We start from the raw sequence: 19600 nt of genomic DNA on the forward strand, positions 1-19600 counted from the left end.
AATGTATTTCAATCATTCGATCTTAATCGGCTCATTATTGCCGGCTTCAGTCGGTCCATGTTTGAAAAAATCCTACTTATAAAACAATGAATCGTAGAACGGGTTAATTATTATAACTTGTGGCTACGAATACGATACGATGATAGTCACCATACCTTAGTCAGAATCTGGGTCATTAGCACGTTTAACGGTAGTTTTGATAATCCGGAAAATAATAATTGGATTACACATTTGATGGTTTTACTGACGAGTTGTTAGTTAAATTTAAATAGTCATTCGATATAAACCCCAGATAGAACACCGAATATGCTGAGAAACACACCAAATATCCTGAGAAACAGTCATTTCACGAATCCCGATGACACGTGACATGCATTGGTTGGAATTAGGTCAATCATTATAAACCAGCGATACTAGATTTAGATCGAAGTGTCGTTTACCGTGATGATTATTTTTGATACACATGCTGACAGAGGCTTACTCTTTAAAATATTGTCGTTATTATGGACGGCTATTAATAGTCGTACGGAATTTTATTTTAAACCAATTTCAATTATGGTTGTCACCATTACCATTAGTAAGCTACATTACGTGAATTAAATATGGAAAATTATTTTCCTTTCAGTCAGTGTTCAGTGTTTGAGTAGACTTGATTTTTGGATTTATGTTCTAAGTATTTATAATATATAACTGAAAGCAAAACCGTAGACAAGTAATGACTTTCTCATTAAAAAAAAAAAAAATACAAGGCCGCCCTCCCGCCCCAACAATTTTCAACAATAGGCAAATTTTATTTTGCACCATCCTCTAGCCAGAAATGAGATAAAAAAAAAATAAACCGCCCTCCCCCCCTACAGTTTCAGCTGTCAGTTGCCCGAGAAACAAGACATTTATTTTGTGTAGCCTTAAGTCCGATTCCTTATTTTTAAAAATAGGCCAATTTGAATGTGATTTAAATCTCATGTAGATGGCTTAGCCAACGGTCCTCATTTCCGCTGTAGCGTATAATACTATATGCACCTACAAATAGAATAGTAAGTCCAACACTGGTTCCATGTGCACTGAAATTTTTGCATAGTTAAACAAAACGCATGGGTCAATATGTATACACTTAAAAAATTACCAATGGGTATAATACATATTGTCGTTCCATTACAATTACCACAAGATATTTTAAAGGAGAAGTCTCGGGATTTACGTGGAATCCGTTTCTAAAAGTGGTTTTAAATATTCACCAAAGGCCAACTGTGAAACTACGGTGTTGTTAAATAGATGATTTAACTATGACTTCCACGTTGTGTATATGATCAGTTAACTAAGGGACAACGTGTTTTATAACTATGTTTATACATCAAATACAAGAAACTACAACATCTATGATTGTACATTAGGAGTTATTATAATATCTACAGTCTGAGCTTAACAAGCCTAGAACTCAGACCTAACGGCTGAAACATTACATTGTCTCTATCCCAGCCTCGAATCAGAGGCTGGGTGTACCTCTTAAGAACCCGGCCTGATGTCGGCATCCCGATCTGTAAGCCAAGGCGACTAACGATAGGTCTCAGTAGGAAGCCCACATCATGACTGAAGGGAAATTTAATCCGGCGTCAGGTGCGCTAGCTATTAGGGCAGAGCAGTTATCAGTTTTGGGTATATATATACCATATTTGATTGGACTAATCTGTGCACAAGATAACTGGACGATAGTACCTACTTTGAGTAATTGATAATGGCACGAACTGTCTGTAACTAAGTCTAAGGAAGTTGAATCTTGCAAAATAACTACTTAGCCCATTTCTCGTTTTCACTCATTTGTTTAACCACTTCAACATATTAAACTGTGCACCTTTCATAGAACTAAAATACCCCCCCCCCCATAGTATTACAACATGTAAAGAAAAAGTTCGGAAGGCAAATTGTTCATAACAGGGTTACTTAACTCAGCATTTTACTGTTCAATGATAATTTTACAATCGTTCATTGTTCAATTGATACTTCCGGGTATCAATACAATAACTTCGGCAAGAACAAATGTCGCATATTATCGAAAATTGTCACACTAACGTTAACCTGTCCGTCTTCATTAGTACAAAATAGCAGGACGTTGAACACCATTTACACTGACCTGTATTTAACCATTTCGGTGCACTAAAATACATATGGGCAGATCTGATAACTTAAGTAAGTTAAGTAAAATGAATCATAAACAGAACTGAGTTTCAGTCATCATATAAAACACCCACAAATCATCAGGCGATGGCAGGGGAGGCTGCAAAATACCGTTAATTAAACCACAGTTGAAAGCTGCCCCTGGGCTATTTAGATAATTAAAACCAAGACATGTAGTTTCACTCCGACATATTTCGGAACAACTTCTAGCGTTAGTGACTGTTACTTTGGCTGTAGACGGAGTTTGAATTACATAAACTGGTTTCAACGAAAATACAGCTTCTGCAAAAAGAGAAAACCCCGCATTAAATCCAAGATTTATTAAAGACGGGAGGCACATTACCTATCCCGTATGGTAAACACTCTGTATCATGTATATGACACCTGTAGGACATATCTGTGCGTAGCTATTTCCCACCTCGGTCTATGGTCCCTAACCAAGTTAGGCATCCCATGGACGGTATAGCTGTCCCCGGAACACATATTTCTTTTATACAGTTTACTGGAAAAGATAAATTTGTTGCCAAAACCATATCAAGAAGCTTACACTGTAAAATTATAAAATGTTATAAGTATAAATTGGTGTTTTTACCTATTGACGTGTGGCTAAACTTATTAATTATAGTAATACTCCATTGCTATACACAGAGCTGGAATACCGTCAATTAATTAAGGCAGTTGCCATTATGTGTTTGGTGAATCTGTCTTGACAGTAAATAAACTCGATGGGCCAAAAATAATCAGAATGTTAAGACACGGCATAGTGTATCATTACTTATTGTTAAAGGAGACAAGTGTCCAACTCAATATTATTCACAGTCTTCGACACTGCAAATACGACTTATTGGCTAGTTGGCCAATTTAAATCAACATCGATGTTGTTATCTTACCGTTAAAAGGGATTGGCACACGAATCGCTTGCCAAAGACTGACATTCAATTTGGACTCTTCGCGTATTTCGCCGAACATAACTGATTAAACATTGCAGAAGGAACAGAAACGATTGAATGTAGATCAGTTTATATACATCCATATTACATTGCGACTCATTTGTGTCCATTTCTATGTGCCAAAGAATAGAGATGTATCTCCTTTAATAGGGTTTACGTCTCGAGGATATGTGCCACCAGCTAAAGTTTTGTTTATTTAATATTCCTCTGAAACCACACAAAAACACCTTTAAACAGTTGAATTCCAAACTATTGTCTTGTTGCAATTTCTGATACAAAAGAATCGTATCTATATTTAATTTGAAATCGACAAATTTAATCACTGTTGTTTTATGCTTTTCCAACTAGCTATTGTGTTTTGTATATATAAAATACAACCCAAGAACAAATCAATAGGGAGCCAAAATGGTAAACACGACTATTACCAATGCCATTCGCTTCTTAGTCAATACGTAGAACCAACCAATTGTTAAGATTTAACATGTACTTACATGTTTATGTCTCAGTGGTTTGACGCAATGAAACGAAATGAAGACAACAAAACTTAAATCAATATCGATTTGGAATGATTAGTTTTAAAATTAAGTCGTCGCGTGAGCTGCACGACAACCAACGTAATGTTAAAATGTAAATGTTGTTAGATATAGAAGCTGAGCTTGTTTCATGGAATTCAAACTATATGTAGCTTCAACTGAATATTACCCAATGATTGCGTGTAAGCATCAAATTAGTGACTATATCGAAAATGGGTACATTAATACATAGGCGCACGGGCCCGATGCATGTTGAGGGGGCAGACATGAAATGCCCGAAAAAACTCCCGTTTCTGCAAGATGGGTGCCGAAGCTCTAGACTGCTGACCAGAAACGCTTCCTGACGTTCCGTGACAATCTACGTGGTTTTGAAGCAGATCTTGATAATGTTTTGGCCAGATTTGTAACCATGGATGAGATTTATTTCAAAAAATGAAATGGAACTAGCCGGTCGTCATTTTTTTTCCAGTAATGAAGACATTATGTCAGCTCTGAACGACTATTTCACGGGTGACTGAAGAAAATTTCTTCCTGACCGGCATTCAAGCCTTGCTATATCGTTGGCAAATTTAACCGCTGTAGATACGTTTTTCTGTTATTCTAGCCCATGAGTTAAGCATCTAGCCTGTGAGTTAAGCATCTAGCCTGTGAGTTAATATAAAATAAAATAAAACCAAGCACGAACAATCCAAACCATTAGACAAAATTCGAAGTCCTAAAAAAACAACCCCCAAAAACAAAAACCCAAAAACGGTATAGGCAAAACTTCGTAATCAACAAATGGACTGTTCACCGTGTACAAAATACACGACAAACAGTGGTAACAGGTGTCCCGAAGAGTAAGCTTACCCTGCCTGGCGCCACACTCGCCATAGCGGCATCCAAACCTTAATAAGACGAAATCTCAGTAAAATAGCGTGATAGGCCAATGGACTATCCGTATGCAAAATGCACGTGACGTGATGAACAGTGTTAACGATGTACGATTAAATATATCTACAATAATAGCCGAAAGAGACAAGCAACTTCAAAGTTGTCCAATGGTTTTGCAACCGAAATCCCATTCTATGCCGACTTGAATACTGATTATCTAATCAGAATATTGCAGGTACATTCTCAAATAATAATAGATGCCAAAAAAATGTCGCACCAAGCAGTAGCGCCGGATTAACCACAGGACACGGTGGGGCCGACAAAAATCCCAGTTGCGCAAAAGCGTTGTGAGCATGGTTAGATCGAGGACTCCATCTGCTAGTGGCGTTGATCGGGCCCTCCATCGGATTTTCAAAGCCCTGGGCATTGGGACCCCTTCAATCCATGGTGGTCCAGTGTTACGACTGACATCCGAGAATTCGGTGTAATCGGGCGATGCCGTGTCGTACTTTCGACTGGTATTCGTTTTTCTTGCTTTTTGGTTTATTTAGAGGAGAACACTACTTGTGGAATCAAGGTAACTTTGAATTAGATTTGGCGTAGTTACATTCATATGTGTGGAATAATATTGCTTAAGTTCTGGTCACTTGTGTTAGGTTGGGACCCCCCCATGCTCTAGACCAGGCCCCAGGGGCCCCCACCATAGTTAACCCGGCGCTGCCAAGCAGAGCGGCTCTAGACAATAATTAGGTTTTAAACCATAATCAATTTAAGACAAATTCGCGGCATTCAATTAAAAAAAAATAAAATTAGTGGTTCATTAGATAATATAATTATTTTTGTTTCACTTACCCGTTTGCCCAAAAAGTCAGTTAGGGGGGCAGGTAGCCCCCCCCCCCCCCCAAACTCGTACGCCTATGTCTTGATATCGTTTATCGCAAAAGTGGATAATGGAGACTTTTTTTATTATCGTAGTAATGATAATCGAGGCTGGCCTAAAATTGAATCGCTAATATCTCAGTTTCAAAGTGAAGCAATTTGACCGAAATTTTCAGCATATTCTGTTTTCAATACCTATATTTTGACTATTGACTATTTTATCATAGTAAAATTAGTGGTTCATTAGATAATATAATTATTTTTGTTTCACTTACCCGTCTGCCCAAAAAGTCAGTTAGGGGGGCAGCTGCCCCCCCCCCCCCCCCCAACTCGTACGCCTATGTCTTGATATCGTTTATCGCAAAAGTGGATAATGGAGACTTTGTTTATTATCGTAGTAATGATAATCGAGGCTGGCCTAAAATTGAATCGCTAATATCTCGGTTTCAAAGTGAAGCAATTTGACCGAAATTTTTAGCATATTCTGTTTTCAATATCTATATTTTGACTATTATAGCAAGGACTAACAGTTCTTTATCTAATCTTACCTTTATATAATGCCCCTTTAATGTGTGGTTATATAACTATGACGCTAGTTGTCAACAAAACATCTTTAACTGCATGAATGTGGTAAGAAACAAGTGATCTATTCATAATCTAAATTCTCATAAAATAATTTTAACCAGTGGCCGCCAGGCAGGATACGCCCACATTTTGCAAGAGATGAATAGAGAACACGCTATAAAGAAAGGCAATTTTTCGTTCAATCAGGGGTCAACCGTCATTAGGGTGTAACGGTAATAAATTTAAATTAGATAAAATTGTGACTTCTAGAGGGTCCACAAGCTAAAAACGTGATTTTTCTTATAATCAGGGGCCATAATCCAGGAAGTTACAGTCCGATATGCGCAAATATCGACAGGAACGAAGATTTGTGGATTATAATCATACAAGTTTCATCAAAATCGGATAAAAAGTGTGACTTCTAGAGCGAGCGAGCGAGCGAGCGAGAGAGAGATAGAGCGAGCGAGAGAGAGAGAGAGAGAAATGGGTTTAACGTCCACTCGACACAAACTAGGTCATTTCGGGACTAACACATGGTTTTTTAATTTTATTTCAATAATTCGCTTGCGCGTAGGAGTCTTTAGCAGTGGGAGGAAACCGGAGGACCCAGAGAAAACCCACGAGGTTGAACAGGCGACCCTACTCCTTGCCACGTACAACCGGGGATTCGAAACCACGCCAGTTGACTCAATGACAGACTTTATGGTACAGCGCGCACGAGCTAACCATTTAGCCACCCAACCCCCCACTTCTAGAGCGTCCACAACCTTGATATTGCACACTTTTACACTATTTGCGTACAATGCGCAGCAATTTTGTCCAGCTGTTTGGGTCAGATTTCTACCAAATTTTAACTCAACCTTCATTGATGTGTAACGGTGATATATTTAAACGTTTTTTATTTAAAGTTTCATCAAAATCGGGTCAAAATTGTGGCCTCTAGAGGCTCCACAACCTTGATATACCACTATTTGCGTACGAGGGGGTGTCCATTCTTTCCGGTAGTTTAGTCCGATTTTCACGAAATTCAAACATTTTTTTAAATCGGATAAAATTTGTGACCTCTAGATGGACCACAAGCTAAAGACGCGATATTTCGTACAATCAAGGGACATAATTCAGGAAGTTACGATCCGATATGCGTGAATATCGACAAAGAACAAAGATCTTTGGGTTATAAACATGTATTTCAAGTTTCATCAAAATTGGACCAACATTGTGTCCTCTAGAGGGTCGACAACCTTGATATACCATATATTTACACTATTTGCGTATGAGGGGCGGCCATTTTGTCTAGCAGTTTTGGTTCGATTTTCTCAAATGTTTTTTTTTTAAATTGGATAATAATTGTGAACCACCAGCTAAAAACGCGATGTTTCGTACAATCAGGGGCCATAATTCAGGAAGTTACAATCCGATATGCGCGAATATTGAAAGGAACAAAGATCGTTGGGTTATAAACATGCATTTCAAGTTTCATCAAAATAGGATGAAAATTGTGATCTCTAGATGGACCACAAGCTAAAAATGCGATTTTTCGTAAAAATCTAAGGCCATAATTCAGGAAGTTACGATCCGATATGCGCAAATATCGCAAGGATCTAAGATCGCTGGGTTGTCAACACGTATTTCAAGTTTCATCAAAATCGGATCAAAATTGTGACCTCTAGAGGGTCCACAACCTTGATGTACCATATTTTTTACACTATTTGCGTACAATGGGCGGCCATTCTGTCCGACAATTTTGGCCCGATTTTCACGAAATTCAAACTCAACCAACATTACGGTGTAAAGGTGATATATTCAAACGTTTATTTTAAATCGAAAAATGATTGTGACCCCTAGAGGGACCACTAGCTAAAAATGCGATTTTTCGTACAATCAGGAGCCATAATTCAGGAAGTTACATCCGATATGGGCAAATATCGAAAAGAACCAAGATCTTTGGGATATAAACATTCATTTTAAGTTTCATCAAAATCAGATGAAAATTGTGACCTCTAGAGGGTCCACACTCCACAACCACGATATTTTTAAACTGTTTGCATATGAGAGGCGGCCATTTTGTCGGCAGTTTTGGCCAGATTTTTACGAAATTCGAACTCAACTAACATTACGGTGTAACGGTGATATATTCGAATGTTTTCCTTTTAAATCGGATAATAATTGTGACCTCTAGAGGGACCACCAGCTAAAAAACGCGATTTTACGTACAACCCGGGGCCATAATTCAGGAAGTTACAATCCGATATGCGCGAATATCGAAAGGAACCAAGATCGCTGGATTATAAACATGCATTTCGAGTTTCATCAAAATCGGATGATAATTTTATTGTGATCTCTAGAGTGTCCACAAGCTAAAAACGTGATTTTTCGTAACACCAGGGGCCATAATTCATGAAGTTTTGATCCGATATATGCCAATATTGAAAGGAAACGAGATCTTTTGGAGATAACCCTATATTTCAAGTTTCGTCAAAATCGGATAGGCATTGTAACCTGTAGAGTGTTCACAAACAAATTACTTCCGAATTCCGAAAAACAGTCAGTCGGAGCCCCTATGGGATTCGTCCAAAGAATCCAAAAATGAAAACCCGAAAACACTTCATGTTGGTCAAAATTTACCGAATTTATATTTAATAAATAGATTCACGGAGGTCAACCACATTGGCAGAATATTTGCACCATGTACAGTTTTGGCTGCAAACTCTGACTAAATTCCCCAGAAAAAAAATAACTGGAAGTCCGAAGGAGTACTGATGTGTTTCGGTACGTCAGGTCACGCCAGGTCATGCCTTGTCACGTCAACAATCAAGTTACACCATGAATTATTGAGTGTAGTAACATCTAGAGTACCTATTAAAGTGGAAAAAACTGTCACTTTGAACGCTTAATAAAACCGGAAGTTGTACTTGAAGACCGCATTTTTTTTATATTAACTGTTAGTTGACACCAGGGCCACTATATATGAAACGGTCAAGGGTCATTGAAAGGTTAGGTCACCAGATAGAAGGAAAGAAGTCGAAGAAAAGTGAAACCGGAAGTAAATGAAATCGAAATCGACTCCCTAAGGACTGTTGCCATTTGGATTAGGTTCATACAAAACAAAGTTTTTGAAAATCAGAATCACGATGGTGGCTGAAAATCGATTTGAAGGTTTTTTGTAAAATCCAATATGGTGGCCAAACGGTTGAAAATGTTATGGAACAAGGTCTCTGAAAATGAAAGATAATATTTGGGGCTAACACTACTAGATGTCATTTTTGGTCTATTCTTGAAATGGATAGAACTATTCATGTTTGGGAAAAAATTTCCGGAAGTCGTCAAAATATTTTTTAATATGCCATTTTGAAGGCATGAATGTGTTCATTATTCCTACCAAGCCAAGTTTCAACTTGACACCCCAAATACTAAAGGATATACGTCCTTTTGAATGTCGAAAATATGCCGAAGAAAACTTTCGAAAATCTTTGATGCTAAAACTAATCGAGCGAACTTCCGAATTTCAAAAAACCGTCAGTCAGAGCCTGTATGGGATTCATACAAAGAATTCAAAAATGTAAATCCGACGAAGATCCGTTGATAAATAACCGAGATATGGGGAATCTGAGATTTTTTTTGTCCCATCCGTAAAACACTTCTTGTTTGTCATAAATGACTCAATTTATATTTAATAAATAGATCCACGGAGGTCAACCTCATTTACGTTGGCAGAACGTTTGCACCATGTACAGTTTTGCCTCCATAAACTGACTAAATCCCCCCACCCCAAGCCTCCAAAAAAATAATAAAAACACGTAATAAAAACACTTACAAAAACAGTACGTGTTTCGGCCGAAGATCCGAAATACGTAATAAAAACACTTACGCAATAAAAAGGTCCGATACACGTAATAATAAAAACACTCACGAAAACAATACGTGTTTCGGCCGTTTAATCAAATTATTCAATAATCGATAATGGATCAATAAATACGAATGATCATGATTTTGACCGATATTCCTCAGACCTTCTTCAGATAACGATCAGAAATCATTAAAACATTAAATAACACAGAATCGATTCATCTCGATGGATTGATTTGATACGTAGTCGTTTAATAAACCTGTTTGGTCCAGTTATACTTTATAACCTACATGCGACAAGTGACACGGTCCGTGTTTAAATTAGTTTAATGACATGTACACAATATTGACGATAGATTTTAAATGATTTCAAAAATTGATAATGTACAACTTCTCAATGAAAAGATTTCTGTAATTTTAATATGTTCTAGACGGTTCTTAAAGGGCGCATATCTCTATTTATTTGGGCCTTAAAATAGACGAAAAAGGGCCTAAAAGCACGTATTAATGTAATATGAATGTATCAAAATGATTTATGTTCAATTAAAAAAAGATATTGTAATTTCTAATGAATTATGTTCGGTGAAATATGTGAACAGTTCAAATTGAACGATAGTCGTTTAGGCCTCCTTAGTCAATTCTGCAATTTTATTATTATTATTTTTTGTCGTTTGTGACCCAGCCATTACTAAATACTTCTGCATCGTCTCGCGGGATATGTTTTTCTTCATTCATTACAATCGGCGCCTGAAATCATAGAATACACGACTCGTGTATTGATTGTGAAATGTTCACTGTGTCTTAAATATTGGATATTATGATCCCATATTTTCACGACAAGATAACAACATCGATATTAATTGAAATTGACCAATATTGAATTATAATTCTTGTTTTTAATTTCGAAGGTTTAGCTCCTTTAACATTTTGTATTTTTTTGGTTTTCACTTTTCGCCGATGCGGATTAACATTCCGTAAAAGAGTGTGGTTCTCAACCCCAAACGAGGGCATACTGAACATCTACCGTTTCCGATTATTGATCAAATTAATACATAAAAAATCTATATTCTTTGTCTTTGATTCAATTCGCAGGACCCGAAGTTGGTGGCCGGAAATTTATAAATGCGTAACGGAAGTTCAGGGGAAAATCCAGCCAGATATATTGTAACGAGTTTACTTGATTGATTCCGATATTCTAACAGTCATTATGATTTCGTATGTAGGCTTTATTAGTATTATGGGGACCACGTGGCTAAGTGGGTAAGAAACTGGCTCGCTAGTTTGGAGGTCGGGTGTTCGATCCCTGCATTGGCCGAGAAAGTTCATCCAGATTTTCCGGCGTGGTTTCCCCTTGTCAGTGATGCAGGACGGAGGGCCTGCCAAGGACAGCTGTCTAGTCGTTCGGATACGACGTAAACCCGAGGTCCCGTGTACACATTGGCGTGCACGTAAAAGATCCCTTGGCAGTTGGAATTCGATATAAGAATAGGCCGTAGATAGGCCGTAGCACACTGTATGGCGTATGCCGTCTTCATTAGCCCAGGTTAGAGGCAGAACGGTGGGACGTTAAACCCCATTTCATATCATTTCATTTCATTTATTAGTATTATGCTTATAGATTTTTCAGTAAACTTGAGTTGTTATTCTAGTAAGTAATCTAGGCCGTGTTTTATTCATTAAACCAGATAATACTTGGCATAACCCATGTGTGACGTTCGGAAGCCCATTAGGGTCAATCGATTTATCGAATAGCTACATATAGATCAACGCCGTACTTTATTTTATGTTACAGAATCGGCACATTCATGGCATGCTCCCATAAATAACATTCGTTATTTTCATGCCTCCATTAAAATCATAAAGATCATACTCTCATTAACTTCATACTCCCACCAATTTCATATTAATATCATGATTCATCAATTTTAATGCTCTCCTTAAAGCCACAGAACGCTATTTATATTTTTCGGAAAACTACTTTAAATTTGGATTTTGGGCTGTTTTTGTTTTTCCTTTGTTTTGACTTTACACAGTTTTTATTGTCTAATGAAACTACCGAGTTTAGCGATTTTTTCCATTTCAATAGAAAATTAAAAAGTTAAAACGAACGATTTTTTCCATTTCAATAGAAAATTAAAAAATCAAAACGAACGAAACAAAAACATTTTTACAGTGAATCATGAACGGCCGTTGAACAGCAAATATGATTTAAATCTGTTGAAAATCGGAGTTGATTATTGTCTTGCCATGTTAATAAATGTCTAATTAATGGTTTATTTATCATTTAAGGCCCAAAGAAAGACCTGCAATATGCAGATTTAGCTCTCGCATAATGTATTTTTAAAGGAGCTAAGTCTGTAACTCAATATTTTCCATAATATTTGAAATTAAAAACACAAATTAGAATTCAATATTGATCAATTTCAATCAATAGTGATGTTATCTTGTCGTTAAACTAGAGGATCGTAATATCTAATATTTAAGACACAATTAACATTTTATAGTCAGTGCGCGATTAGTGTACCCTATGTTTTCGGGTGCCATTTTGTAATGAACAAATAAAAACATATCCTACAACACAATGTGGAAGTAATTAGTAAAGGCTGATTCACAAACGACAAAATAATAATTTAAAAAACGTGTAGAATGCGCTAAGCATGCGTAAACGACAGCCGTTCAATTTGAACTGTTCGCGTAATTCACCGAACATAACTGATTAGAAATAACAATATATTTTTTTTTTTCAAAAATTTAATATAAATGACTTTACATATATCATATAACATTAATATGTGTTTTTAGAACCATTTTTGTAATTTTCAAGGTTCTAAAAAATAGTGCCACACGCCCTTTAATAAGAACAGACTAACGTATATTTAGGTAAATTTTTATCACACTTTTGGCCGTTTTGTTTTGGTTCGTTTTAACTTTACACAGTCATATAAGTTTTGGTCGTTTTGGATTAGCACCGTTTAGCCTATATTCCTTTTAAACAAGCCGTTGCCATCTTACGTTTCGCTGAACCTCTTTCGTTGCGATCTTGATTTTGATTTCTTTGATAATTAATTGGTGTACATTCAGGCATGGATTTTCAAAAAAAATTGAAAAATGTAAATGGCATTTCGTGGCTTTAAAGATAAATTGTACCGAAAGTATTTATCGGGTGGTTATTTCGAATAAAAGTATGGCAAATTTGGTATATATAGAAAGTGTAGGCACCCAATCTTACTAGAAAAAATACTGGATTACACGAAAAACACCAATGGGACAAACAATGGGCAATGTCAGGGTATCACTATCTTTCAACCCGACTGTTGTCTGCCATCTTATTGTGTGCTAGTCTGACTGGGGGAGAGGTTGTTTTTTCTTGATCAAATGGTTAGGCGGTTTTGGGAACATTGAGGGGTGTCAACAGAAAAAATTAAGAATTTACTTAGGTCTCAATATGTACAATAAATGGACAGTATGAGTAAGTAACCAAAAATACATTCTGAAAAATGGACTCTCCCTCAATGAAATGAGCTGACCTTCATGGCGTCTACTCTTATATCGAATTCCAACTGCCAAGGGATCTTTTACGTGCATTCCAATGTATACACGGGACCTCGGTTTTTCGTCTCATCCGAAGGACTAGACAGCTGTCCTTGTCAGACCCTCCGTCCTGCATCACTGACAAGGGGGAACCACGCCGGAAAATCTGGATGAACTTTTTCGGCCAATGCAGGGATCGAACACCCGACCTCCAGACTAGCGAGCCAGCGTCTTACCTACTTAGCCCCGTGATCCCCCTTTCAAAAGGAAGTAATGGAGGTCAAACATAGCCAATTAACCCGATGGTGCAGCACAGCACAAAGGAATTATTTTCACACAAAAAAAATTGAATGCGAATAATACTTTTTCGACATCGAAACCAAGAAATTGCCAGGTCTCTTAAACATTAAGCCAATTAATTCTCAGACTCCCTAATACGTCCAATAGCAGCAATGTACGAACAAACTGATCAATATAAATATTCATTGTTGAAACAACTTAGCTTTGAATGCTTCAGGATCATCTAAATCATCCATTTATAAAAGTGGTGCATTTTCATTGCGTCTCAGTATAATAATATAAAAGTTGTGAAATTTGTGAAAGTGATGCATTTTCATTGCGTCACAGAATATATTGGACATGAAAGAAATGTGATGTACAGGGCTTGGTATAAAGGCCTATTCTCTTCACAGGATTTATATTGTTCCACAGGGCTTGGTATAAAGGCCTATTCTCTTCACAGTATTTATATTGTTCCACTAGTCGACATTATTCGGTCAGTTGTCTTTTGTTCCATTTAATTTTTGAAACTATAAGGGAGAATTATTGGTATTGTACCAAGGGCAATTGGATTTAGATCCTAATTTTGTAGTAAAAGGTAAACAACTTACTTAGTCGTGGTTGATCATTTAGTCTCCCATAAACTTCAAATTCACAAAATCCCAAAATTTCTTCCGCAAATGAACGAATGTATACAAACCGACCAGAACATTTTATCTCGCAATTAATAATGGTACCCGTAGCCATTGTATTGATATTAATATTATTTTTACAAACACACGATGTCTCCCCAGTAAGATCTGGACTCAGATCCCTCAATACAACTTGAAATGATGTCAACGAATTAGCTGAAATAAAGCAGAAAACAAAAACCAATGAATCGATGTTTTATGACACATTTATTCTCAAACCCATTAATAAAATTATTATGGTATCTAAAGTATTCACTTATCACCTGTAGACCGGCACTCCAGAGCTTTTAAGGAGGTCTCTTTGTTAAGTTTTAGCGGACGCTTATCCACAGGACAATTTGGCTGGTATGTGTCAATGTGTACTTTGTTAGATGTACCAGTCAATTTAAAGTTATTTTTCCGTTGTCATTTAATACATGTTCTGGGCCAGTTCTAAATAAGTGTCCCCGGGCCCATGTGTTTGGGCTGCCTCGCGAGTCTTATGCACTAGATAATTATATCTGGCATTGGATCTTTTATACTCGTATAACGTTTTTCTTCGCCTTAGTTGCATAATGGTACCTTTTGCGCGGTTTTCTTTACTCTTATTTCAAAATACAATTGTAAAGGGTTCCTTTACCCTTTACATGCACGCCGATGCGCACAATAAGGGAGATGTGTGTGTGTGTGTGGGGGGGGGGGGGGGGGTCCACTCAACACAAACTGGGTCATTTCGGGGCTAACATAAGGTTCAATTTTTATTTCAAGCATTCGCTTGCGCGTAGGGGTCTTTAGCAGTGGGAGGAAGCCGGGGGACTCGGAGAAAACCCACGAGGTTGGACAGGTGACCTACTCCCTGTCACGTAGTGTTAGATATATCTGATAAATTCTATTTAAGAATTATGCTATTGACAGTTGTACGATTTTCTGTCAGCGACTGAAATTGTCTAGATTTGTAGAAAGTAGTAGGTTAAGACGTGAACCAGTGTGTTTGGCCAATGTCGACTTATTCCGATCTACATCCAGGAATGCACTTTGAATGAAAGGTCATTAGTTTCGAGTCGTCGAAACCCTTGACATCGTTCGGTCCTTAGTAAATTCGTAAGACGTTTAGAGGTGTTCCATTGTATTATATACGTACCACAACAAGATGAGTATGGCATCAAACTAAATGATTCAACTTCATATCTATTCTCCAGATCAACTAGAAACCATTGGAAGAAAATTTGTGCTCCAGCAGTTGATGACTGAATACAAGTAGATGGGTCACCATCCACGCCCAAACCCGGAGTAAATGGTGCATCGATGTCTTTTATACGAACCGTTTTGTTAAGGGCCAGATTTGAACCAGAAGCTGTAAAATCAAAATGCGTTCCGCCGATTATTATTGTATAACTTTTCTTGATCCCCCAAAATGATTAAAATACAGATCTATATTTCGTTTTGTTCTTTTATAGTTTCGATGATCTCCTCTACATTAAGCGAAGAATAAGTTTTGAGATATGAAAAACGAAACGAAATTGGACCTGCGTTTAAGTATTATTACACATTTCTATAGCACACAACTGCCACCCAATTGTTCTCATATGCGCTTTACGAAGACGTATAGAGCTAGACCATATTACATCTAATAGAACGAGATAACATACGAGAGCATACTTGATAAAACATTTCTTTGATAGGCATTTAGTAATTGAACATATGAACGCAAGGTACAATTTTATGGATACACAATTATTGAGTTTAATACTATAAGGGACGTTTCGACGAGGATATTCTCGTCTTTATCAAACAAATGATACAGACAAGAGTATCCTCGTCGAAACCTCGCTTAGCATTGTGGAGAATATCTACTTATATGTACCCCCTTATGGTACCTCTTTGACAGCTTATCCCTGTGGCACGATCACCTGATATATGTTTGGTCATGTGGCCTCTTACTATGTTAAAGCCGGATTCCAGCGCGCTCTTTTGGGGAGATTGTAGTCGGATTTTGGATGAAATAAAATGTCGTAATACTATGTCGGATTGCTGTTGCCTGCTTTATAAGATGAGATCCCAAACCCCCGGGCGTGTGCTTAGACAGCAACATACGCCACTATGGCGGTATATTAGATTAAAAATTCTAACATGCCATCGTCTTATTTCTAACTTCTATTCATGTAATTTTTAAGTTAAGACCATGTATTATCCAACTTCTTTATTTGTTCAGTGTAAATTTGGCGATTGAGCACCTGATCGGGACCATTATGTTGATACAAACGACTCGCTCTTTGATTCGTCAGGTTGAATGGTTTAGCGGAGTATTAAAATTGAAAACAACATCCAACGAGATATATGGTTTGCAAATACTATTTCAAATATAAGCTAAACAGTATTTGTTAATATTTTTTTTTAAGACAAGTTCAGGATTTGGAGAATTTTATTTGATTTTTTCTTTACTCAAGCCTTAATAGATAGTGGAGCAGATTTTTGTGCAATCAATGCCGTAACTGTATCATTGTTCGATGTTAACATTCGGCGGCTACAATATGACTTATATATCACTACAACCTGCAACGAAAGGGTTAAAGTTGAAGGATACATAGAACTTATGGTGGAAATTTGCAATCAGCGTATTCCAGTTAAATGTTATGTTGTGCCTAATTTAGGTTTAGATTTCTTAACTGCTAATAAGGTGACAGTTAAACATGCATTATGCAAGAGCTAAATCTGATTATTGCAAGTCTTAATTTAGGCTTCAGATGTTATAGAAATTATAAATTAGATCTTTATTTAAACAACAAGACCAAAATCAACTCTGTAGACCCACGGATGGCTCGGCTACAGCTCGGATTTAAATAGGATTTCACTAATTGATTAAATCAAATAAGGGGTAACCTGATGAAAATACGTCAGTTAGATCGAGGCTAAATGATAGAGTGTACTTAGCGAGGCCGCTGTAAAGCGTTTCGGTATGCCATTGAAAACTTTACTTGATAATCGAGATATGTAGGTGGAGTTAACGCCTGTCAATCAAACGATCAGCGAAGGTGAAGACACAATTCGCTACCATTTCTAGGCAAATATTACAACGATGATAACTATGTTCAGAATGAAGTAATTTGACTGAATTTTTCAATATATTCTTCTTTCATCATCTACTTTTGAACTGTTATAGCAAGAATGGCCAACTCTCTATAAAAATCTCCCATAATGTATCTTTAATTTTGGACAGAAATCGGTGTCTGTTAAAACGTCTCCTTTTGATTGTTGTTCTAGCTTTTATTTCGTCATAAAGTTACCCAACCTACAGAAACTGGATTCGTCTATTTAATTGTGAGTACACGTCAGCCATAACGTTCGTATGTAAGACATACTATAAATACTGTAGATGATCGGGACCCCTTCTTTTGCCCGTGGCAGTATACGTCCTGATCACCGGCTTTCCTGGCAACGGCGATGCCCGACGCCAAATGGAAAGACAATGGCATCACAGGAATACCGTTCGCCATATGTATGATATTGGCAGAACAGTATATTACAACATGCTCAGACAATATCATTATCTAATATGGCAGGACTTTTTATCGATTGCAATCGAACATTAACACATTTTGAATTCTTCTTTGTAAAGTGGTATGTGTTTGACATTATAAAATCATTAATGATTGTGAGAATAAAGTAATATTATCGTTTATAAGAATAACGTCATGCTTAGTTTGTGTGGAACCGAAAAGTCTTCAACGTTGCCGTTTTTGTCTTTTGAGGCATTGTATTAGCATATGGCATACTATTTTGGAAATTGCAGGAAAAAGGTAAAGTTACACCAAACGATGTCATTGAATATAACTATGACAACATTTTTGACTAGAACGCTGGCCTCACCAAGAACTAGTATATTGCCTATTGACAGTGCACAACATTTCTTTTTCTTGATCATCCACGGTCTAAGTGAGAGGGACACAATGTCGAGCTTTGTGTCATGGTTTTGAGTTTTTGCGCCCCCTCGCAAATGGCTAAAAAATCACGCGGTTTCAAATGCGGTTTTCAACATCATAATCATAATCACAATGCTCAATCGTTGTCAAATATATACCGTAGGACAGATATGCTAATCTACATATTAAAAGGATCACCGAGTATAAGTATTTTAATTGTCATATTAGTTAACCCAGATAAATACTTTTCGAGGTAAAAATATTGGTTTTTGCAAAGTCAATTGAAGATGTATTATGTAAGATTTAGTTAAAGAGCTGACAGTTCTCACTATAATAGTTACCAAATGAATAATAACAAGGGAATATGTTAATATTTTCAGTCAAATGTTTGGAGAATAGCGGAGTCTTGATTGACATTGCTACCGTTGTTGCGATTATAACCATAGTCTCGATTATCCATTGTATTTATTAAACCATTAACTGCCAATCGTGTTTAAATCCTTTAAAAATCAAAAGCATCTGGTGGTCTTGCCATGCTAAAAATCTATAGATAGGCCTGCAATAGGCAGATTTAGCTCTTGCATAATGCATCTTTAAGGATATAAATTGTCTGTTTACAAGGGACGGTTGAAGTATACATCACAAATTCTGCATTCTACAACACAACATACTAATCGCGCACGGTACAATGTACAGTATAATATACCGTGTTGTGTTTTGCATTGTACGGTTGGAAATGATATGAAATAAATATATTTTCTTATTAAAAGGTCTTTAAGAATGATTTATTTTTCACTTTTGAAAGAGCGTAGATCGAAATCACAACTGTTATGTTTGTATTACTCACGTAAAGATAAAACATATAACCGTGTGTTAGTCGCAAAGTAATCTAAAACATCATTCCATCATAATAGGCATATATGTTCATACTTTCCTACTCCGCTGTAAATATATCGGCATTTTGTATTCGAGACCAGTGTCGAATAATCATTCTTACTGATATAAGTAGGTCTGTTTGAAAATGACCTAGTTGAATATAATTTAGTTTTATATTACACTTACATATTTGTTTTAAATGCAGATTTATCACCAAAATCAGATTATAAAATATAAACGACCTCTTTAATAAGCTTTAAAGATTAAGTAGGTTTTATCTTATACTTTTTGTAAGTAAATTGAAACATCTTACCTGATTTAAGATACAATAAAAAGAGGGTAACAATTAACTCCATATTGAAAACCGGGCTTACTGACTGACACGACTATACTAATTGATCTAACCTCGCGCTGCTAATGACTAAAACTTATACCACTAGAATAAATCAATAACCTTTTTTCGCGCGATGTAGATATACATATACTTAAAGTAGCTTAGTATTTAA

General features: G+C 36.7%; 1 long non-coding RNA gene across 1 annotated transcript; it reads right to left on the bottom strand.

Moving 5' to 3' along the window:
- Window positions 1-1935: 1935 nt before the first annotated feature.
- On the bottom strand, window positions 1936-15589 carry LOC130012813 (uncharacterized). The gene is made up of 3 exons (XR_008788040.1): window positions 15440-15589; window positions 14239-14475; window positions 1936-2454 (listed from the first exon to the last, which is right to left on the bottom strand). It is a non-coding gene; the product is annotated as an uncharacterized LOC130012813 (long non-coding RNA).
- Window positions 15590-19600: the final 4011 nt, after the last annotated feature.

The sequence above is a fragment of the Patella vulgata genome, chromosome 5 (genome assembly GCF_932274485.2).
Source record: "Patella vulgata chromosome 5, xgPatVulg1.2, whole genome shotgun sequence".
NCBI classification, from domain to species: Eukaryota; Metazoa; Mollusca; class Gastropoda; family Patellidae; genus Patella; species Patella vulgata.